The sequence below is a fragment of the Loxodonta africana genome, chromosome 6, assembly GCF_030014295.1.
Source record: "Loxodonta africana isolate mLoxAfr1 chromosome 6, mLoxAfr1.hap2, whole genome shotgun sequence".
NCBI lineage: Eukaryota > Metazoa > Chordata > Mammalia > Proboscidea > Elephantidae > Loxodonta > Loxodonta africana.
This window is the reverse complement of record NC_087347.1, coordinates 138,089,787-138,114,770: the sequence shown is the minus strand read 5'-3', so window position 1 is coordinate 138,114,770 and position 24,984 is coordinate 138,089,787. Positions and strand designations below refer to the sequence as shown.

At 40.5% G+C, this 24,984-nt stretch overlaps 1 long non-coding RNA gene across 1 annotated transcript; it reads right to left on the bottom strand.

Moving 5' to 3' along the window:
• Nucleotides 1–566: 566 nt before the first annotated feature.
• On the bottom strand, nucleotides 567–24,984 carry LOC135231557 (uncharacterized). The gene is made up of 3 exons (XR_010322343.1): nucleotides 19,606–24,984; nucleotides 2,468–2,587; nucleotides 567–1,064 (listed from the first exon to the last, which is right to left on the bottom strand). It is a non-coding gene; the product is annotated as an uncharacterized LOC135231557 (long non-coding RNA).

The following is a 24,984-nucleotide window of genomic DNA, read 5'->3' as shown; positions in this document are numbered from 1 at the left end:
ATCTGACCTCCAGTTCTTGGAACTTAAGCCAGCTGCCTACTGTATTGCCTGCTGGTCTTGGGATTTATCTACCTCTGCAGTCCATGAATGAGCAGCCTGTGTCTGACCTGTTGATCTTGGGTTCATCAGCCTCTGCAGCTCCATGAGTCAGGGGAAGCCTCCAGCCTGACACCTTACCCATGGACTTGGGACTTATCAGCCTCTACAACTGCATAAGCCACTTCCTTCAGATAAATTAATAAATACACACACACACACATACACTTCACTGGTTTTGCTTCTCTAGAGAACCCAGCCTAAGTCAACTGGGTATAACAAGTATCTGAAAGATGTGGAGCAACTGTAACTCTCATACATTAGTGGTGGAAATATATAACCACTTTGAAAACAGTTTGGTAGTTTCTTATCAAATTAAACATACACTTACCATACAACTTAGAGATCCTACTCCTATTTACTCTAGAGAAAGGAAAACCTATGTTCATTCAAAAAGTGTTCACAAATGTTTATATCAGTTTTATTAGTGATAGTATAAAACTGGAAACAATCCAAATATCCATCAACTGGTGAGTCAACAAATCGTGCTTCATTCACAGAGCAGTCTAATATTTGGCATTAAAAAGAATAAACTACTGAAATATGGATGAATCTTGACAGTATTATTTTTGATGAATGAAGCATACCAAAATGACTATACACTGTATGATTCCACTTATATGAAGTTATAGAAAAGACAAAACTACAGGGACAGAAATGATATCAGGAGTTGCCTGGGGGAGGGGCTTGACTGCAAAGGGGCACCAAGGAACTTCCGGGGTGATGAAAAAGCTCTGTATCTTGATTGTGGCGTGGTTACAGAAATATAGCCATTCATCAAACTCAGCAAATTGTATATTTCAAACGGGTAAATTTTATTGTGTGTAAATTATATTGCAATAAAAATGGTTTTCAAAAATGAAAGACAAAGACAATAAATGCTTTCAGAATACCAAGAAGAGGAAAATCAATTCACAATTTTGTTCGCTTCTTAAAATTTTGCTCTTCCTTTATTTCCATGGTAGGAGCTGGTTGAAAGTAGAAAGAACATAGGGTTTTTGTGCTTGAACCCTCCCTCCCCTACATGCTAGCCATGTCACCTTGAACCAGTCACTTAGCCTGTATGAGCCTAAGTTTTCTTGCCTTTATGATACTTTTGCATTAAGAAATAAAAAATAAATAAAACTCATACTTGCACATATATATTTTATGGGTCCATGTATAAGTATGTCAAAAAAAAACCTTTCCCAGTACCTTGTAAGTAGTTTAAATAACTACATAAATAATGTAGCCACCACCTCTTCAACCACCAACTTCATAAATAATGTAGCATTAAAGTCCGTTCTGTACCTGAGGAACCCTTAGGACGCTTCAATACATTGTAAACAAGAATGAAAATTTAAGCTTCTCTGAAAACACAGCTTTAGGAAGGAAAAACAAACAAAGTTTTTGCCACTGGGTCCTGTTGCCCCCCTTCAAGAATCTGCCCCTCATTAAAACATCAGAGAAAGTCCTTGTTTCCTGACACATGGCACATCCGTGTTGGACAATTAGTTGCAGCTGGGCACCCGTTAAGCAAGGGACTTTTATGGCCTTCCACTCTCGGGCTATTAAACTGGAGAGCTGAGAGCTGGGGCTCTAGGAAGCCTATGGAGGGAGTCTGGCATCTGTTTTCCCCCATATGGCCTGTGGGGACTTTCTCCCCCCTTTTACATTGTAAACATGTCTTGCATAATTTAGCCTCTCTTTCTGGTTAAACATTACCCACAGCTGCCCACTGGGTGGAAAAATGGCCAATAAATCGTGGAACAGGTATGTGTCAATGAAGAATTTCCCACTAACCATTTTTAAGTGTACCAAAAAATCAAACCCATTGCCACTGAGTCGATTCAGACTCATGGTGATCCTGCAGGACAGGTTAAAGCTGCCCTATAGGGTTTCCAAGGCTGTAACTCTTTACGGAAGCAGGCTGTCACATCTTTCTCCTGGAGAGTGGGTTTCAAACTGCTTTCTCCTGCTGATGGTTTCAAACTGCTGACCTTTTGGTCAGCAGCCAAGTGGTTAACCAGTGGGTCACCAGGGCTCCTTTTAAGTGCACAATTCAGTGATATTAGTTACACTCACCATGTTGTGCAACCATTACCACTATTCATCTTCAAGTGTTTTTCATCACCCCAAAAGAAACTCAGTACCCCTTAAGCAATAACTCCCCTTCTCTACCCCCACCCACCCCCTGATAACTACTAATAAACTTTGGTATTTATGCATTTGCCTATTCTAGATATTTCATATAAGTGGCTCATACGGTATTTGTCCTTTTCTCTTTCTCAGTCTCTTATGCTGGTTCTCCCTCATTTCCCTGATCTCTATACATTGAGGTGCTCCAGAACACTTGCTGTTCTGTGATCTCATTTAATTTCACAGCGATTACCTGTTTCCAGCTCAGAACTCTCCTCTGAACTTCAAAATTCGATATCCAGCTGCATGCCCAATATCTTCACCCTCAAGTCTGACAGAATCTGATAGACCACAAGTTTGCCATAATTTTCCACTGAAACAGAAAATAACTCTCTACAGTCACCCTCCTCTTGATCAAAAGACAATCTCAAAGCAAAGTTATTCTTGATCTAAAATAAGACTGTTCATTATTATTTACATAGGTGCAAGAATGGTAATCTATCACACAGCCTCTAAACTCTACTTTGCTGTAAGTTTTCATAATGAATCTCAGACTGAACCAGGCTGCAGTGGATGGGAAGTGCCTGGGCAACCACGTTGCTGGCTTACGTGGCACACTTCCTCTCGCCCCACCTTCCTGATGGGAAGAGGTGGAGGGTCCCAACCCCAACCACCTTGCCTGATTGGAGACTATAATATCGGCCCATCCCCTCTCCCATAACCCAGCCCCATCCACCAACCCCAACCCACCCAAACAGCAGTAGTGAGTGCACCCCCATTTACCTTCCTGCCCACCTCCCACACCCCCACCCGACAGCACAACTGTATGTATGTCCACCTGCCACCTATTGTTCCCCTCTCTGAATCAGTGAGTGGCAGTTCCTGTGGGACCACATGCATGCTCACCTGCCACTCACACCATTCCCCATATGGTGAGTAGAAGTGACTGAGCACCTGCACATGTGTGCACCAGGCACTCACCCCCCAACCCTGGCAGCTGTGGTGCCTGCCCACCATACACTCCCTCCCCCCACCTGGCAAGTGGTGATAACCATGCCCTGTGCTTGTCCACTACACCCACCACACCTGACTCACCACCCACTTGGCAAGTACCACCACCTCCTTCTGTGCCATTGGACAACAGATAATGGCCAATGCCTGCTCAGCCCACCCTCAGCTGTCCTGCATGACCAGTGAATGACCTGCATTCACACTCCCAGCTGCTGCCCCACCCACCCAGAAACAGGTGGTCAGTGCCCCAGTACTGTCAGACTAGTGACCAGAGTTGCACGCTGCCCCCCTCACACAGAAATATCAAAACAAAATAAGAAATCAGGACTAAGTAAACAAATATACAATAAATAAATATAATAACATCTTAATGTCTTGGAGACAACAGACAATATCAAATGACATAAAGAAGCAGGACAAGATGACTCAACCGAGTGACCAAAGGGCCAGAAAACCTTTCTAAGGAAGAATGGCAATGGAACTATCTGATAAGGAATTTAAAGACTTATATATAAGGATCCTCTAAAAGATCAAGAAAGAGATCAAGGAAACACAGATCAAATCAAGGAAAACACAGACAAAACTCTAGAAGAATTCAGGAAAACAATACAAGAACAAAATGGCAAAATAGACAATTAAAAACCACACAAAAACAGCAACTAGAAATCCAGAAGAATAACAACAAAATCTCAGAAAGAGCTCAATAAAAAGACATAGAAGCAGAATTGAATCAATGGAGGACAAACTCAGTGAAATAGGCCACAAATTTGTTTGAGGAACATTTGGAAAAAAGAATGAGAAAAAATGAAGAAAGACGAGTTATATGGGGCACTGTCAAGAGGAATAATATACAGGTGACAGGAATTCCAGAAGAAATGATGAAGAGCTGAACAGAAGATTTCAAAAGGCGGTTCAAGAAGACGACGTCAAATATTATAATGAAATATATAAAAATATGGAGATAGAAAACTAAAAGGAAAAAACATGCCATGCATTTCTCAAGCTGAAAGAATTGAAGAAAAAATCCAAGCTTCAAGTTGCAATATTGAAGGATTCTATGGTAAAGATACCAAAGAATACAGGAAGCTTCAAAAGAAGGTGGAAGGAATACAGAGTCACCGTACCAAAAAGAATTGGTCAACATTCAACCATTTTAGGAGGTAGCATATGATCAAGAACCGATGGTACTGAAGGAAGAGGTCTAAGCTGCACTGAAGGCATTGGTGAAAAAAAGGCTCCAGAAATTAACAGAATACCAATTGATATGTTTCAACAAATGGATGCAGCACTGGAAGTGCTCACTCATTTATGTCAAGAAATTTAGAAGAAAGCTACCTGGCCAACTGACTGGAAGAGATCCATATTTGTTCCCATTCCAAAGAAAGGTGATCCAACAGAATGCAGAAATTATGGAATAATATTATTAATATCACATGCAAATAAAATTTTGCTGAAGATCATTCAAAAGTGGTTGCAGCAATACAATGACAGGGAACTTCCAGAAATTCAAGCCAGACTCAGAAGAGGATGTGGAAGGAGCGATATCATTGCTGATGTCAGATGGATCTTGCCTGAAAGCAGAGACTATCAGAAAGATTTTTACCTGTGTTTTATTGACTATGAGAAGGCATTTGACCGTGTAGATCATAACAAATTACGGATAACATTGTGAAGAATGGGAATTCCAGAACACTTAATTGTCCTCATGAGGAACCTGTACTTAGACCAAAAGGTGGTCATTCAAACAGAACAAGTGGATACTGCATGGTTTAAAACCAGAAAAGGTATCCACCGGGGTTGTATTCTTTCACCGTACTTATTCAATCTGTATGCTGAGCAAATAATACCAGAAGCTGGACTGTATGAAGAAGAACGTGGCATCAGTGTTGAAGAAAGATTCATTAACAACCTGCATTATGCAGACGACACAACCTTGCTTGCTCAAAGTGAAGAGGACTTGAAGTACTTGCTGATGAAGATCAAAGACCACAGCCTTCAGTATGGGTTATGCCTCGACATAAAGAAAACAAAAATCCTCAGAACTGGACCAATAAGCTACATCATGATAATGGAGAAAATATTGAAGTTGTCAAGGATTTCATTTTATTTGGATCCACAATCAATGCCCATGGAAGCAGTAGTGAAGAAATCAAAATACTCCCTGCATTGGGCAAATCTGCAGTAAAAGTTCTCTTTAAAGTGTTAAAAAGCAAAGATGTCACTATAAGGACTAAGGTGTCCCTGACCCAAGCCGTGATGTTTTCAATCACCTCATACGCATGTGAAAGCTGGACAATGAATAAGGAAGACTGAAGAAGAATTGATGTCTTTGAATTATGGTGTTGGTGAAGAATATCGAATATACCATGGACTGCCAGAAGAATGAACAAGTCTGTCTTGAAGTGAGTATGGTGAGACTTCATCTCATATACTTTGCATGTGTTATCAGAAGGGACCATCCCTAGAGAAGGATTCATGCTTGGTAAAGTAGAGGGTCAATGAAAAAGAGAAAAATCTTCAATGAGATGGATTGACACAGTGGCTGCAACAATGGGCTCAAGTATAATAATGATTGTGAGGATGGCGCAGGACTAGGCAATGTTTTGTTCTGTTGTACATAGGGTCTCTATGAGTTAGAGCCAGCTCGGTGGCACCTGACAACACAACAACAACAGGAATTCCAGAACAGGAGGAGAAAGGGGGGGAAAAAAAAAAGCTCATAGAGAATTTTTGAAGATTTGCTGGCAGAAAATTTCCTGAATATCATGAAAGATAAGAAGATATCCATCCAAGAAGCTTAACTAACCCCATACAGGATAGACCCCAAAAGAAAGTCACCAAGACATATAATCCAACCTTGCAAAACCAAGGATAAAAAATCCTGAGAGCAGTTTGGGAAAAACAAATTGTCACCTATAGGCAGAACCAATAAGACTAAACTTTGATTTCTTGGCAGAAACCATGTTGGCAAGAAGGCAATGGAATGACATATATAAAACCCTTAAGGAAAAAAATTGCCAATCAAGAGTTATATATCCAGCAAAATGGTCTCTCAAATATGATGGTGAAACTAGGATATCTCCAAGATAAACATAAATTAAGTGAATTTGTAAAAACCAGACCAATGTTACAAGAAATATTAAAAGAAGTCCTTCAGACAGAGAACCAACAATATCAGACAACAACCTGAGATTAAGACACATGACAATGTAATCCAAACACCAAGCAAGACAAAGAATTCTGAAAAATAAAATAAAGCTACAAGACTAAAACGGGGAACCAGAGACGTCAATCTATAAATGATAACAACTTCAGAATAAAAAAGAGGAATAAATGGTGTAGCTACAGAACTTTCATATGGGTGGGAAGTCAAGGTGATATCAAGATATAATGGACTGTTTTAAACTTAGGAAGATAAAGGTAAATTTCAGGGTAACCACAAAGAAAACTAATAAACCTGTTACTGCTGAGGGCACGGAGGCCCTCTGGACTAAATGGGTCCTTGTCTTTCCCTTGTAAGAATACACAGAGAAGACAATTTTGGGTTCAGGTCTAACAGGTTTATTTTACTTGTGACAAATAAAAGGAGTCAGTGGGGGCTCATGCCACTCAAAAGACTGACTCAAAAATGGAAGTAAGGTGAGGGCTTGTATGGGTTTGGTGGGGACAGTGAAACAGTGAATATTCAGTGGATTTGCAAGCAAGGGAAAGGGTTTCCAGGCATAGGAGTGATTAACTAAATCGGCATCTGAAATCTAAGCTGGAGTTGCTTGACATGACTACCATGGTGGTGGTGTTCATTACTGCCACCTCAGGAAGGCGGTATAGCGGTCACTATGGCTTGGACTATGCATTTCTGGCACCTTTGGACTCTAGAAAAACAACTTAAGAGAAACACGTTATCACTTGAGCAATTAGTTTTGCAACAGAACAAGGATGTGGCTGGCGCTGGGGTCTGGGTACAGGCAGTGCAGATTAAACAATGTTGGCTAATGTGTAGGTGCAATTCTTAGCAAAAACAGGAGGTGCCATACTGTTTTGGCTTGCTGCCCAAGCTTTTGTTAACACTATCTGTCTCAAGCCTACCCACCAAAATAAAAAAGAAGAAAACCACAAAGATTCAGCAAACACAAAATCAACAAGGGAATGAAAAGAAAATCCACAAACAAAAAGAACTCAGTGTTGAAAAGTAAGCAGAACAAAGAAACCATCAATATGACAACAAAAAAAAAGCACAACAAAATGACAGAAGTAAATTCATACCTATCAATAATCACATTGAATATAAATGGATTAAATGCACCAATCATAAGTCAGAGTAACAGAAGCGATTAAAAAAAACATGACTGATTAATATGTTGCCTACAAGAGACATACCTTAGACACAAAGATACAAATAACCTGAAAATAATGGAAAAAAAAAAACATATTGTCCTAGTCATCTAGCGTTGCTATAACCGAAATACCACAAGTGGATGGCTTTAACAAAGAGAAGTTTATTTTCTCACAATAAAATAGGCTAAAAGCCCAAATTCAGGGTGTCAGCTCCAGGGGAAGCCTTTCTCTCTCTGTCGGCCTTCTCATCATTCTTCCCCCAGACTAGGAGCTTCTCTGTGCAGGGACCCCAGATCCAAAGGACACACTCTGCTCCCAGCACTGCTTACTTGGTGGTATGAGGTCCCCTGTCTCTGCTCACTTCTCTCTTTTATATCTGAAGAGATTGCCTCAATCCCTGCCTCAGTAACATAACTGCCACCCACCCTCCTTCATTAACATCATAGAGGCAGGATTTACAACATATAGGAAAATCACACAATACTGGAATCATGGCCCAGCCAAAGTGATACATGCATTTTTGGGGGGAACATAATTGAATCCATGACATTCCACCCTTTGGCCCCCCCAAAAGAACATCCTTGCAACATGCAAAACATATTCACCCCATCATATCATAACAAAAGTATTAGCTCCAAGTCCAAAATCCAAAAATTCCTCTTCATCTGTGAAATCTAGAATACAAGTTATCTGCTTCCAAAGGTACAATGGCAGAGCATGCACAAGCTAGACATTTCCATTATAAATGGGAGAAATTGGAGGAAAAGAAGAGAAAACAAGCACCAAACAAGTCAGCAGAACACATTACATTAGCCCTCAAGGCTTTGAAAATAATCCTCTGTTCTCTGAGACCATTCATACAATGGCCCTGCTCTCCAGACTCTAGGTATTGGCCATACTCTCCAGATTATGAGTGGAGGTCACTCAGCCCTGGGCTTCAGCTCTGCCTTCCAGGCCCACCCAAACCCAAAACCAGACCCACTGCCTTCGAGTCGATTCCGACTCATAGCGACCCAGGCCCACAGGGACAGTAAACTCTGCTCCCTCGGGTTTAGGCATGCCATTCTCCTAGTCCATCTGAATGAAGACTTCACCTTTAGAAACACCAGAGGCCATGGTTCCACCCTTTGAAGCCCCTGAGGTCATGGCCATTCCTTTTGAGACTGAGGCAGCTCAGCTTCTTGTGTTCTTTGTCTCTTCAGCTTCTGCTTCCTGGTCTCTTGGCCTCTTGGCTACTTGGGCATCACACCTGCATCTGCCCTGTTGGAGCAAGTGTTCCAAAGCTCTGTAGCTCCACCGATAAGTGCCTGGAGGCATCCTACTCCACCAAGAAGCCTCCTATACACAGGCACTCAGCTCTCTGGCTCCGTGGGTTGGCTCCAGCGCTGTCTGGCGCTGGTCTTCCGGTTCTGCTGCTGCTGTTTCTCTGCTGCTGCTGGTTCTCTGTCGCTGCTGCGTCTCCGCTACTGCGGGTTCTCTGCTGCTGCTGATCCTCCGCTGCTGCTGCTCCTCTATCCAGTCACAGTTTAAAAGCCGCTTTCACATTTTAGGTATTTGTTAGAGCACACTCCACTCTCAGTACCAAATTCTGTCTTAGTCATCTAGTGCTGCTATAACAGAAATACCACAAGTGGATGGCTTTAACAAAGAGAAGTTTATTTTTTCACAGTAAAGTAGGCTAAAAGTCCAAATTGAGGGTGTCAGCTCCAGGGGAGGTCTTTCTCTCTCTGTCGGCCTTCTCATCATTCTTCCCCCGGACTAGGAGCTTCTCTGCACAGGGACTTTGGGACCAGAGGATGCACTCTGCTCCCAGCACTGCTTACTTGGTGGTATGAGGTCCCTGTCTCTCTGTTCACTTCTCTCTTTTATATCTCAGGAGACTGCCTCAAGACACAATCCAATCTTGTAGGTTGAGTCCTGACTCACTAACACAACTGCCGCCCACCCTCCCTAATTAACATCCTAGAGGCAGGATTTACAACATACAGAAAAATCACACAATACTGGGAATCACGGCCCAGCCAAATTGATACACACATTTTCTGGGGGACAAAATTCAATCCATGACACATATCAAACAAACAAAAAACAAAAAGAAAGCAGGAGTGGCAAGATTAATTTCTGAAAAAATAAACTTTAAAGCAAAATCCAACATAAGAGACAAGAAAGGGCACTATATAATCATTAAAGGGTGAAGACATAACCATAATATTTATGCAGCTAACAACAGAGCTCTGAAATACGTAAAACAAACTCTAACAAAACTGAAAAGAGAAAGACAATTCCACAAAATAGTAGGAGACTTTAACACACTACTTTTGAAGAAGAAGAGAACAACTAGAAAGAAACCCAACAAAGAAACAGATGTAAACATCACAATCAAGCAACCGGACCTCACAGACATACACAGAACACTCCACCCAACAGCAACACACTACACATTACTCTCCAATACAAATGGATCATTCTCCAGAAAAGACCAAATCCGAGCCCACAAATTAAGCCTCCATAAATAGATTTCAAAAATGTTGAAATAATAAAAAGCATCTCCTCAGATCAAAACGCTATAAATTTAGAAATCAGTAACTGGAAGAACAAGGAAAAAATCAAATATACGGAAACTGAGTAACACCTTCCTTAAAAACCACTGGGAAATAGAAGAAGTTAAGAATGAAATTAAAAGATTCTCAGAATCAAACAAGAATGAAAATGACATACCAAAACCACTGGAACACAGCAAAAGCAGTGCTCAGAGGTCCATTTACAGCAATAAGCACCCTCATCAAAAAAGAAGAAAACGTCAAAATCAATACCTTAACTCTACAACTTAAAGAAATAGAAAAAGAACAGCAAAGGAAGCTCAAAGCCACCAGAAGAGAGGAAATAATAAAGATTACAGCAGAAATAAACAAGAAAACAGAAAAATGGTTAAAAAAAATCAACAAGACTAGAAGTTGGTTCTTTAAAAAGATTAATAAAATTGATAAACTGCTGGCCAAATAGACAAAAAAAAAAAAAAGATGCAAATAACCCAAATAAGAAGTGACATTACAAGAGAACAAACTGAAATAAAAAGGATCATAACAGAATATTATGAAAAACTGTACGCCAACAAATTTGAAAACCTAGAAGAAATGGATAAATTTCTAGAAACACACTACCTACCCAAACTAACACAAACTGAGTTAGAAAATCTGAACATACCCATAACGAAAAAAGAAATTGAAGAGGTTATTAAAAAACCCACCTCCCCCCCCAAAAAAACCCAGCCCACAGAGCTTCACTGGAAAATTCCACAAAACCTTGAGAGAAGAGTTGACATCAGTACTACTCAAACTATTCCAGAGCATAGAAAAGGAAAGAATACTCCAAAATTCATTCTATGAAGCCAGCATAACCCTGAAACCAAAACCAGGCAAAGACACCACTAAAAAAATTAATGTATACACCAATTTCCCTCACGAATATGGACATGAAATTTTTCAACAAAATTCTAGCCAACAGAATACAACAGCATATAAAAAATAATAATACATCATCACCAAGTGGGATTCATACCAGGTATGCAAGGATAGTTCGACATTAGAAAATCAATCAATGTAATCTACCACATAAATAAAACAAAGAACAAGAATCAAATGATAATCTCAACTGATGCAGAAAAGGAATTTGACAAAGTCCAACAACGATTCTCGATGAAAAAAAATCTTAGCAAGATAGGAATAGAAGGGAAATTCTTCAACATAATTAAGGGCACGTATAAGAAAACAACAACCAACATTATTCTCAATGGAGAGACTGAAAGCATTCCCCTTGAGAATGGGAACAGATAAGGATGCCTTTTATCACCACTGATACTCAGTATTGTACTAGAAGTCCTAGCTAGAGCAATTAGACAAGAAAGGGAAGTAAAAGGCATACAAATTGGTAAGGAAGAAGCAAAACTATTCCTATTCACAAATGATACGATCATATACACAGAAAATCCCAGAGACTCCACAAGAAAGCTACTGGACCTAATAGAAGGATTCAGCAAAGTGGCAGGGTACAAGACAAACATACAAAAATCAGTAGGATTCCTCTGCATCAACAAAGAGAACTTCAAAAAAGAAATCAGGAAAACAATACCATTTACAATAGCTCCCCAAAAGAGAAAATACTTAGGAATAAATCTAACTATAGACGTAAAAGACTTGTATGAAGAAAACTATCAAATGTCACTGCAAAAAACAAGACACCTACATAAATGGAAAAACATATGCTCATGAATAGAAAGACTTAACATTGTAAAAATGTCAATACTACCCAAAGTGATCCACGAATATCATGCAATTCCAATCTAAATTCCAACATCATTCTTTAATGGGATGGAAAAAAGAATCAACAACTTTATATGGAAAGAAGAGAGACCCCTGATAAGCAGAGCGTTACTGAAGAACAAGTAGGAGGCCTCGCACTCCCTGATCTCAGAACCTGCTATACAGCCACGGTAGTCAAAACTGCCTGGTACTGGTACAATGGCAGACACATAGACCAATGGAATAGAATTGAGAACCCAGACATAAATCCATTTCTCTACGGCCACCTAATCTTTGACAAAGGGTCAAAGTCCATTCAGTGGGAAGAAATAGTCTCTTTAACAAACGGTGCTGGCAAAACTGTATCTATATTTGCAGAAAAATGAAACAAGATCCATACCTCAAACCATACACAAAAACTAACTCAAAATGAATCAAAGACCTAAATGTAAAACCTAAAACTACAAAAATCCATGGAAGAAAATAGGAACAACACTATGGGCCCTAATATATGGCATAAATAGGATTCTAAACATGACTAAAAATGCACAAACAGGAGAAGATAAACTAGATAACTGGGATCTACTAAAACTTAAACATTTTTGCTCATCAAAAGATTTCACCAAAAGAGTGAAAAAAGAACTTACAGACTGGAAAAAATCTTTAGCTATGACATATCCAGCAAGGATCCAATTTCTAAAATGTGTACAAACTTCAACACCTCAACAAAAAGACAAACAACCCAATTAAAAAATGGGCAAAGAAGATGAACAGTCTTCACAAGAAGACACTCAGGAAGTTAACAAACACACGAAGAGATGCTCACAAACATTAGCGATTAAGAAATACAAATCAAAACTACAATGCGAGACCATCTCACCCTGACAATAATGGCACTGATTAAAAAAAAAAAAAAAACCCAGAAAGCAACAAGTGCTGATGAAGTTGTGGTGACATTGGAACTCTTACACACTGCTGGTGGGGATGCAAAAACGGTCCAGCCACCATGGAAAACAGTATGGCGCTTCCTTAAAAAGCTAGGAATAGAAATACCATGCAATTGAGCAATCCCACTCCCAGGTATATATAAAAAAAAAAAGGTATATAGCCTAGAGAAATAAGAGCCGTGGCAAGAATAGACATATGCACACCCATGTTCACTGCAGCAATATTCACAATAGCAAAAAGATGGAAACAACCTAAGTGCTCATCAACGGATAAATGGATAAACAGAACGTGGAATCAATGGAATACTATGCAATAATAAAGAATAATGATGAATACATGAAACATCTCACGACATGGATGAATTTGGAGGACGTTATACTGAGTGAAATAAGTCAATCCCAAAGGGCAGATATGGTATGAGATCACTATTACAAATAGTCAAGAAAAGGCTTACACACAGAAAGAAATGTATTTTGATAGTTACCAAGGATGGGGCGGGGGGAAGGGAAAGTAACTACCTAGAAAGTACACACTTGCTAACTTTGGTGAAGGGAAATGCACTACACAATATGGGGGAAGTCAGTACAACATAATCAAGGCAAGGGAAGACACTGAGAGGCATACAAGAATAAAAGGAAACAAAGGTAAATACTATAACATACACGATCCTGAAACAACAGTAATAACACAGTTAATGAGTGGACACATAGGTAGATATGTATGTTGAATAGGTACGGGAGTACATCCACATGTATATACAGATTTGGCCCATTTATTGCACTTCGCTTTATTGCGCTTCTCAGATAATTGCATTTTTTACAAATTGAAGGTTTGTGGCAACCCTGCATCAGCAAGTCTATCAGTGCCATTTTTCTAACAGTAGGTGCTCATTTTCACGTCTGTGTCACAAATTGGTAATTCTTGCAATACTTCAAACTTTTTCATTATTATTATATCTGTTATGGTGATCTGTGATTAGTCATCTTCGATGTTACTATTATAATTGTTTTGGGGTGCCATGAACCATGCCCATATAAGACAGCAAATTTAATCGACAAATGTTGTATGTGTTCTCCAGTGACTGCCCTGGCAGGGAACATAACAAGGAGTCCCTGACGGAGCAGGAGAAAAGCGGGGTGCAGAACTCAAATTCTAGTAAAAGGACCAGATTTAATGATCTGACTGAGACTGGAACCCCAGAAGACATGGCCCCCAGCCTGTTAACCCAGAACTAAAACCATTCCTGAAGCCGACTCTTCAGACAAATAAACAGCACTACGAGACATAAAATGATACTCGTGAAGAGTGTGCTTCTTATTTCAAGTAGATACATGAGACTAAATGGGCAGCTCCTGTTTGGAGGCAAGATGAGAAAGCAGAAGGGGATAGGAGCTGGTTGAATGGACACGGGAAATCTGGGGTGGAAAGGAGGGATGTGTGGTCACATTACAGAGATAGCAACGAGGGTCACATAACAATGTTTGTATAAACTTTTGTATGAGAAACTAACTTGAGCTGTAAATTTTCACCTAAAGCACAAGTAAAAAATGTGTGCGTTCTGACTGCTCCACCAACTGGCTGTTTCCCCATCTCTCCCTCTCTCCTTGGCCTGAGACACAACATTGAAACAAGCCCAATTAATAGCCCTACAATGGCCTCTAAGTGTTCAAATGAAAGGAAGAGTCACACATCTCTCACTTGAAATCAAAAGCTAGAGATGATTAAGCTTAGTGAGGAAGACATGTCGAAAGCCAAGACAGGCTGAAAGCAAGCCTCTTGCATTGAACAGTTAGCCAAGCTATGAATGCAAAGAAAAAGCTCTTGAAGGAAATTAAAAGTGATACTCCAGTGAACACACGCATGATAAGAAGCGAAACAGCTTTATTACCAATAAGGAGAGAGTTCTAGTGGTCTGGAGAGAAGATCAAACCAGCCACAGGATTCCCTTAAAACAAAGCCTAATCCAGAGCAAAGCCCTAACTCTCTTCAATTCTATGACGGGTGAGACAGGTGAGGAAGCTGCAGAAGAAAAGTTTGAAGCTAGCAGTTTGGTTTCTGAGGTTTAAGGAAAGTAGCTGACTCTATAATATAAAAGTGCAAGATGAAGACGCAAGTGCTCACGGAGAAGCTGCAACAAGTTATCCAGAAGATCTAGCTAAGATAACTGATGAAGTCAGCTACATTAAACAACAAATTTTCAATGTAGATGAAACAGCCTTAGGTTGGAAAGTGCCATCTAGGGCTTTCATAGCTACAGAGTAGAAGTCAATGCCTGGTTTCAAAAGTTCAAAGGATGGGCTGGCTCTCTTGTTAGGGGCTAATGCAGCTGGTGACTTTAAGTTGAAGCCAGTGCTCGTATACCATTCTGAAAATCCTAGGGCCCTGAAGGATTAGGCTAAATCTACTGTCTGTGCTCTATGTTGTTGTTGTTGTTGTTGTTAGGTGCCATCGAGTCGGTTCCGACTCGTAGTGACCCTATGCACAACAGAACCAAACACTGCCCGGTCCTGCTCCATCCTTACAATCGTTGTTATGCTTGAGCTCATTGTAGCAGCCACTGTGTCAATCCACCTCATTGAGGGTCTTCCTCTTTTCCACTGACCCTGTAACTCTGCCAAGCATGATGTCCTTCTCCAGGGACTGATCCCTCCTGACAACACGTCCAAAGTATGTAAGACACAGTCTCGCCATCCTTGCCTCTAAGGAGCATTCTGGCCGCACTTCCTCCAAGACAGATTTGTTCGTTCTTTTGGCAGTCCACGGTATATTCAATATTCTTGGCCAACACCACAATTCAAAGGCGTCAACTCTTCTTCGGTCTCCCTTATTCATTGTCCAGCTTTCACATGCATATGATGTGATTGAAAATACCATGGCTTGGGTCAGACGCACCTTAGTCTTCAGGGTGACATCTTTGCTCTTCAACACTTTGAAAAGGTCCTTTGCAGCAGATTTGCCCAATGCAGTACGTCTTTTGATTTCCTGACTGCTGCTTCCATGGCTGTTGACTGTGGATTCAAGTAAAATGAAATCCTTGACAACTTCAGCCTCTTCTCCGATTATCATGATGTTGTTCATTGGTCCAGTTGTGAGGATTTTTGTTTTCTTTATGTTGAGGTGTAATCCATATTGAAGGCTGTGGTCTTCGATCTTCGTTAGTAAGTGCTTCAAGTCCTCTTCACTTTCAGCAAGCAAGGTTGTGTCATCTGTATAACACAGGTTGTTAATGAGTCTTCCTCCAATCCTGATGCCCCGTTCTTCTTCATATAGTCCAGCTTCTCAGATTATTTGCTGAGCATACAGATTGAATAGATATAGTGAAAGAATACAACCCTGATGCACAGCTTTCCTGACTTTAAACCAGTCAGTATCCCTTTGTTCTGTCTGAACAACTGCCTCTTGATCTATGTAAAGGTTCCTCATGAGCACAATTAAGTGTTCTGGAATTCCCATTCATCGCAGTATTGTCCATAGTTTCTCATGATCCATACCGTTGAATGCCTTTGCATAGTCAATAAAACAGGTAAACATCCTTCTGGTATTCTCTGCTTTCAGCCAGGATCCATCTGACATCAGCAATGATATCCCTGGTTCCACGTCGTCTTCTGAAATCGGCCTGAATTTCTGGCAGTTCCCTGTCGATATACTGCTGCAGCCATTTTTGAATGATCTTCAGCAAAATTTTGCTTGAGTGTGATATTAATGATATTGTTCTATAATTTTCACATTCAGTTGGATCACCTTTCTTGGGAATAGGCGTAAATATAGATCTCTTCCAGTCAGTTGTCCAGGAAGCTGTCTTCCATATTTCTTGGCATAGATGGGTGAGCACCTCCAGCGCTGCATGTGTTTGTTCAAACATCTCAGTTGATATTTCATCAATTCCTGGAGCCTTTTCGCCAATGCCTTCAGAGCAGCTTGGACTTCTTCCTTCAGTACCATCGGTTCCTGATCATATGCCACCTCTTGAAATGGTTGAACATCGACTACTTCTTTTTGGTATAATGACTCTGTGTATTCCTTCCATCTTCTTTTGATGCTTCCTGCGTCGTTTAATATTTTCCCCATGGAATCCTTCACTATTGCAACTCGAGGCTTGAATTTTTTCTTCAGTTCTTTCAGCTTGAAAAACGCCGAGCGTGTTCTTCTCTTTTGGTTTTCCATCTCCAGCTCTTTGCACATGTCATTATAATACTTTATTTTGTCTTCTCCAGAGGCCCTTTGAAATCTTCTGTTCAGTTCTTTTACTTCATCAATTCTTTTGCTTTAGCTGCTCAACGCTCAAGAGCAAGTTTCAGAGTCTTCTCTGACATCCATCTTGGTCTTTTCTTTCTTTCCTGTCTTTTCAGTGACCTCTTGCTTTCTTCATGGATGATGTCCTTGGTGTCATTCCACATCTGGTCTTTGGTCATTAGTGTTCAGTGCATCAAATCTGTTCTTCAGATGGTCTCTAAATTCAGGTGGAATATACTCAAGGTCATATTTTGGCTCTTGTGGACTTGCTCTGGTTTTCTTCAGTTTCAGCTTGAACTTGCATATGACCAATTGATGGTCTGTTCCACAGTCGGCCCCTGGCCTTGTTCTGACTGATGATACTGAGCTTTTCCATTGCCTCTTTCCACAGATGTAGTCAGTTTGATTTCTGTGTGTTCCATCTGGCAAGGTCCATGTGTATAGTCGCTGTTTATGTTGGTGAAAGAAGGTATTTGCAGTGAAGAAGTCGTTGGTCTTGTAAAATTCTATCAATCTCTGGCATTGTTTCTATCACCAAGGCCATATTTTCCAACTGCTGATCCTTCTTCTTTGTTTCCAACTTTCACATTCTGATCGCCAGTAATTATCAATGCATCTTGATTGCATGTTCGATCAATTTCAGACTGCAGCAGCTGATAAAAATCTTCTATTTCTTCATCTTTGGCCCTAGTGATTGGTGTGTAAATTTGAATAATAGTCGTATTAACTGGACTTCCTTGTACACGTATGGATATTATCCTATCACTGAGAGCGTTGTACTTCAGGATAGATCTTGAAACATTCTTTTTGACGATGAATGCAACACCATTCCTCTTCGAATTGTCATTCCCAGCATAGTAGACTACATGATTGTCCAATTCAAAATGGCCAGTAGCAGTCCATTTCAGCTCCCTAATGCCTAGGATATCGATGTTTGTGTGTTCCATTTCATTTTTGATGATTTCCAATATTCCTAGATTCATACTTCATACATTCCAGGTTCAGAGTTAATGGATGTTTGCAGCTGTTTCTTCTCATTTTGAGTCATGCCACATCAGCAAATGAAGGTCCCGAAAGCTTTACTCCATCCACATCACTAAGGTCGACTTTACTTTGAGGAGGCAGCTCTTCCCCAGTCATCTTTTGAGTGCCTTCCAACCTGAGGGGCTCATCTTCCAGCAGTATACCAGACGATGTCCCACTGCTATTCATGAGGTTTTCACTGGCTAATGCTTTTCAGAAGTAGACTGCCGGGTCCTTTTTCCTAGTCTGTCTTAGTCTGGAAGCTCAGCTGAAACCTGTCCTCCATGGGTGTCCGTGCTGGTATCTGAATACCGGCAGCATAGCTTCCAGCATCACAGCAACACACAAGCCCCCACAGTACGACAAACTGACAGACACATGGGGGCTGTGCTCTATAAATGGAACAAAAAGCCTGCATGACAGCACATCTGTTTACAATATGGTTTACTGTATATTTTAAGCCCACTGTTGCAACCTACTGCTCAGAAAAATTCATTTCAAAATATTACTGCTCATTGACAATGCACCTGGTCACCAAGAGCTCTGATGGAGATGTACGAGGAGATTAATATTGTTTTTAGGCCTGCTAACACAACATCCATTCTGTAGCCCATGGATCAAGGAGTCATTTCAACTTTCAAGTCTTATTATTTAAGGAATATATTTCGTAAGGCTATAGCTGCCATAGATAGTGATTCCTCTGATGGATCTGAGCAAAGTAAATTGAAAAACTTTCTGGAAAAGATTTACCAGTCTAGATGCCATTAAGAACATTCATGATTCATGGGAGAAGGTCAAAATATCAACCTTAACAGGAGTTTGGAAGAAATTGATTCCAACCCACATGGATGACTTTGAGGGGTTCAAGACTTCAGTAGAGAAAGTAATTGTAGATGTGGTGGATACAGCAAGAGAACTAGAATTAGAAGTGGAGCCTGAAGATGTGATGAAATTGCTGCAATCTCATGATAAAACTTTAATGGATGAGGAGTTGCTTCTTATAGATGAGCAAAGAAAGTAGTTTCTTGAGATAGAATCTACTCCTGTGAAGATGCTGTGAATATTGTTGAAATGACAACAAAAGATTTAGAATATTATAAAAAGTTAGTTGATAACAGCAGCAGGGTTTGAGAGGATTGACTTCAATTCTGGAAAAAGTTCTATTGTGGGTAAAATGCTATCAAACAGCACTGCACGCTACAGAGAACTATTTTGTGAGGGTGAATTGACGCTGCAAACTTCACTGTTTTATTTTAAGAAATTGCCACAGCCACCCCAACCTTCAGCAGTCACCACTCTGCTCAGTCAGCAGCCATCAATATCGAGTCAAGATATTCCACCAACAAAAAGATTACCACTTGCTGAAGCATCAGGTGATGGTTAGCATTTTTAGCAGTAAGGTATTTTTTAATTAAGGTATGTACATTGTTTTGCCTTTTTTTTTTTTTTTTGGATATAATGCTATTGCACACTTAATAGACTATAGTATAGTGTAAACATAACTTTTATATGAATTGGAAACAAAAGAATTTTGGTGACTCACTTTATCGCAGTCTTCACTTTATTGCAGTGGTCTGGAACTGAACCTGCAGTTATCTCCAGGGTATGCCTGTACAAATTTTACAATAAAGCACACAGGGGCACAGTCATGGAAACAACCTAGATCTAACCAAACACCTTGTGAGACAGAGTTACGGGGCTTGAAGGCTAAGGATTATGGTCCCGGGGGGATATCTAGGTCAATTGGCACAACATAGCAAATAAAGAAAACTTTCTACATTCCATTTTGGTGAATAGCATCTTAAAAGGTTGTGAGTGGCCACCTAAGATACAACTATTGGTCTCTTTTCATCCGGAGCAAAGGAGAGTGAGGAGAACCAAAGACTCAAGGAAACAATTAGTCCAAAGGACTAATGTTCCACAAGAAACACAGCCACCACCTGCCTGAGACCCAGAAGTCCCAGATGGTGCCTGGCTACCACTACAAACTGCTCTGACCAGCATCACAATAGAAGGTCCTGCTTAGAGTGGGGGAAAAAATATAGAACAAAATTCAAATTCATAAAAAATACTAGATTTGCTAGAGAGACTGGAGGAACCCCTGAGACTGCAGTCCTTGGATACCTTCCTAACTTGGAACTGAAACCGTTCCTGGAGATAACTTTTCGGCCAAATAATAGGCCTATAAAATAAACAATAATACCTGTGAGGTAAGTGCTCCTTAGAACAATCACCTACGTGAAACCAAAAGGACAACATATGCCTCAAAAGAAACATGAGAAGGCAGAAAGGGGCAGGAAAACCAGATGAATGGAAACGGGAAACTTAGGGTGCTAATGGGGAGAGTGCTGACACACTGTGGGGAGTACAACCTGTCGTGGAACAATTTGTGTATAAACTATAAACAATTTGGGTATAAAATAGGAAATGAATTTGCTCTTTACCTAAAGCACAATAAAAACAAACAAACAAAAATCCTCACAACTGGACCAATAAACAACATCGTGATAAACAGAAAATATTGAAGTTGTTTTGTAGATAAACCCATGAAATCTTCGCCAGCCTACCTAACTCCTAATTTTTTAACTTTTTTTTTATCTTGATTTTGTCTTATGCTTTTTTTTTCTCCTCATTCTGGCCCTGGTGGCACAATGGTTAAGAGATTGGCTGCTAACCACGAGGTCGGAACTTTGAATCCACCAGCCCCTCCTTGGAAATACAAGGGGCGAGTTCTACTCTGTCTCATAGGGTGCCTATGAGTCAGAATTGACTCGGTGGCAAAGGATTTTTTTTTTTTTCTTTTAACCTTAGGAGAAATTTACCTCCTTTCTCCTTAACAACACATATTCCACATACTCATTCTAGCCTAAGTTACTTAAAATTTTGGAGACTGTCTTTAAGTCAACGTACCAAGAAACATAAAAGGTTTTGTCAGAACAAATTCACTTTCATTAATTCCTAAGAATACTGTTGTTCTTCTTAGGTGCTATCAAGTAGATTTTGACTCATAGCAATCCCATGTGACAGGGTAGAACTGCCCCATAACGTTTTCTAGGCTGTAATCTTTACGGGAGCAGGTAGCCAGGTCTTTCTCCCATGGAGGTGGTGGATGGTTTTGAACCACTAACCTTCTGGTTAGGAGCCAAGTGCTTAAACACTGTGTCATCAGGACTCCTTTGGGAATATTCCAAACCAAACCTATTGTCGAGTTGATTCTGACTCAGGAACCCTATAGGACAGAGTAGAACTGTCCCATAGAGCTTCCAAGGAGTGCCTGGTGGATTCAAACTGCCGACATTTTGGTTAGCAGCTGTAGCACTTAACCACTATGCCACCATTTATATAAGTGCTTATCTATCTCTAAACCAATCGGAATAAGTTTCTGAAGGAATATTATAGTTTAATTCGATAATACCATCCAGAGGTAGAAAAATACTACGTTTTCATAACCCTATCTTCCACATGCTTTATAGAATCTTTTAGAAAGACAATTTAGAATAACTTTTGTCCTTTTTTTTTTTTGAGTTCTTGTTAAACCAATCCAGATAAACAATCCATTCTTTCTCAGTGAACATTTTAAATGAACCATTTTATAACAAAGAGTTTCTCAAAGTAGCTACAAAAGGCCCAAATCATAAGATAGGAAAAAGTAGCAATTTTTCAGATGCAGACTTCAAATTCTTGTAAAAAGACCAGACTTAACAGTCTAACTGAGACTAGAAGGACCCCGGAGGTCATGGTCTGTTAGCCCAATGCAGGAACCATTTCCGAAGCCAACTCTTCAGACAGGGATTAGACTGGACTTTGGGATAGAAAATGATACTGGTGAAGAGTGAGCTTGGATCAAGTAGACACATAAGACTATGTAGGCAGCTCCTGTCTGGAGGGGAGATGAGAGGGTAGAGGGGGTCAGAAGCTGGCCTAAAAGATATGAAAATAGACAGTGGCAGGAAGGAGTGTGCTGTCTTATTATGGGGAGAGGAACTAGGAGTATATACCAAAACCAACCAAACCCACTGCCATCGAGTCAATTCCCACTCATGGCGACCCTATAGCAACCCTATAGGACAGAGTAGAACTGCCCCATATAGTTTCCAAGGAGTGCCTGGTGGATTTGAACTGCCGACCTTTTGGTTAGCAGCCATAGCGCTTAAACACTACGCCACCAGGGTTTATAGCAAGGTGTATATAAATTTTTGTATGAGAGACTGACTTGATTTGTAAACTGTCACTTAAGGTACAATAAAATTTTTTTTTAAAAGTAGCAATTTTTCTTGAAACAGAAAAGAACTGAGATTTAAAATTATCACAAGAAAAGTTGGCAAAACAGCCTCAACCACACTACCTAACGGTGGGTGGAAAAAACAGACAGATCCTTATCTCTAGATTGTTAAAATATAATCATATGGGAATAACACAATATTTGGTTTAATAAAAAAGTTGCAAATAGGAAGAACATTTCCTCATGCAAGAGAAAGTTGCTTTCAGAGAATAGAGAATTCACAGAAACTTAAATAAGTTTTGCTTAAAGAATATAGTGGTGAAGAACTGCTTAACGGCTACTGAGTTAACATTAAAAAGGTTAACTTCATGGACGGATTTGTCCCTCTACCCACCTGCAGAAATTCAAATTAAAGAAGTCTGAGTCCTTCTCATTTAATCACCCGTTAATGGTTTTGTTATGGTCTACTCTTTGGAGCAGAAAGAAAGGTTGATTAGCTACTTTGGCTGAGAGAAAAAAAAAAACTGCTGGTGGATTAATTTGGGGTCAGGAATTTTTAAATTCATGGATAACAAAAGCCCTTGTCTTAGGCTGAGTTCTCTAGAGAAGCAAAACCAGTAAAGCAGAGAGAAAGGGGGAGATTTGTGTCAAGGAAGTGGCTACATGGTTGTAAAGGCTGGAAAGTCTCAAGTCCATGGATCAGGCTGGAGATTTCAACTGACTCCCGTAGCCGCAGGGGCTGGAGAACCCAAGATTGTAACCAAACACTGCTTGGGCTCTTGTCCTGTTCTATTAGAGGATCAAAATAAAATGGACACTAATTGCAAGGGAAACAGAAAGTGGCCAGTTTATTGTCTGCACAGACAAGGAGCAACCAGTATCTAGCAACCGTAAGATCATGTGCTCCTCATCTGAGGAGGCTGGGGAGCTTTTATTTCCAATGGTGTCTGGGGGCTGTGTTTGGTACCCGTAACTTTCCACCCTTAGCCCTCCCATGTCCACATTTGGAGGTCTGGATGCTGAATCATCCTCTGTTGGACATCCGTGTGGGGGACCTCTTGCTTCCCAAAAGGGCTCGGATGAAACCATGGGCTGGGAAATACCTTCCTTTCTGGTGACATCAGGTCCAGGGTCAGGTGAAGGATGCGATCTCCTCGATCTGCGCATGCTCCAAGGTCTAGTTTGGGCCGGTTTAGTGCTGCTGCAGCTTCCTGAAAAATGTTGCTCAAAACAAGCTTGTGATTAGCAAGACAAAGAAAGGAATGTCATTTGGGGGTTTCAAGATCATCAGGTCAGATGGCAGTCCTCTGGCTCACAGACTGCAGAGACAGGCGAATCTCAAGATGGGCAGGCAAGACGGCAGGTAAGCTGCTACCTCAAGTCCCAAGAACTAGAGGTCAGATTAACAGGAGCCAGGTATAGGATCCAGAGTGAACAAAAAGTCAGCAAACTTTGCCAGGAAGTCCACATATATTGGACGCAGATCACAGCCCCAAGGAAACTCACATTCAACTGATTGGCTACTCACAGGAAAACAGGCTGCTCCGCCGTATTGAAAACTCCAATCAACACCCCTTCCCCCCTCTCTGTCTCGCTAACCACAAGCTTGTTTTGAGCAACATTTTTCAGGAAGTCGCAGCAGATAGTGGCTCCATCCACTGAACTAGCCCCAGCTATACCCTGAAGCATTCGCAGATTGAAGAAATCACATCCTTCAACTGACCCTCCCGGACCCCCAAATGGGAGGGCTAAGGGCAGAAAATTCCGGGTACAAAACCCAACCCCCAACGCCACTGGAAGCAAAAAGCTCCCCAGTCCCCTTAGTCAGCGAGCACGTGGCCTTATGGTCACTAGACCCCAAACACTCCTTGTATGCGCAGACAATAAACTTGCCACTTTCTGTTTCTGTTGCGATCAGTGTCAGTCTTATTTCAATTTGCTAATAAGATAGGCCAAAAACCTGAGTGGCGTTTGGTTACAACAGCAGATCCCATCGTGGAGGTGATCACTTTATATCAGATCACAGCATGGTAGTGTTTACATTATTATACTACTGCCAAACTACATCGTAACTGCCAAAGCACTGACGATCATGGCTCAGCCAAGTTGACACACAAACTTGATGATCACAGCCCTCTGAAATAAAAGTAAAACATGTATTTTTAATTTAATTCCACAAAATTAAAGCCAAGCTTTAACAACAAACAATGGGACAGAAAGGAGAACCACAAACTAAGTGGTCTGTGAGGCCACCTGTAACAACCAGGCTTATATGGCCTTCATGCCTATTTTCTACCCTATGATTTCCTTTTTATGACAATTAACAATTTCAGACAGCACAACAAAAATTAAAGCAAATGGCAACCCAGTTGCCTGAAGTGGCCACTGAAAATTCAGGTCATCCTTGATATACTCAACCCATTTCTAAGAAACATGTGGCTCCAGAGTGAGAACAGAAGGAGCTCCTGCTTAAAAAAAAAAAAAATCCCTAAATCCCTTCAATGACTATATCTAAACTGAGGTTCCCATCAAATGGCTGTCTAATAGCACAGGGATATACAGACCTTACCCCAAACAGAACAAAAGGGGTGGGGATTAATGGTGTTAGAAAAATCACATTGATAAAGGGTAGGGCTGCACAGCCAGTTACTGCAATTGCTGACAATAAGTTGTACACCTATAAAAAATTGAATCAGCAAA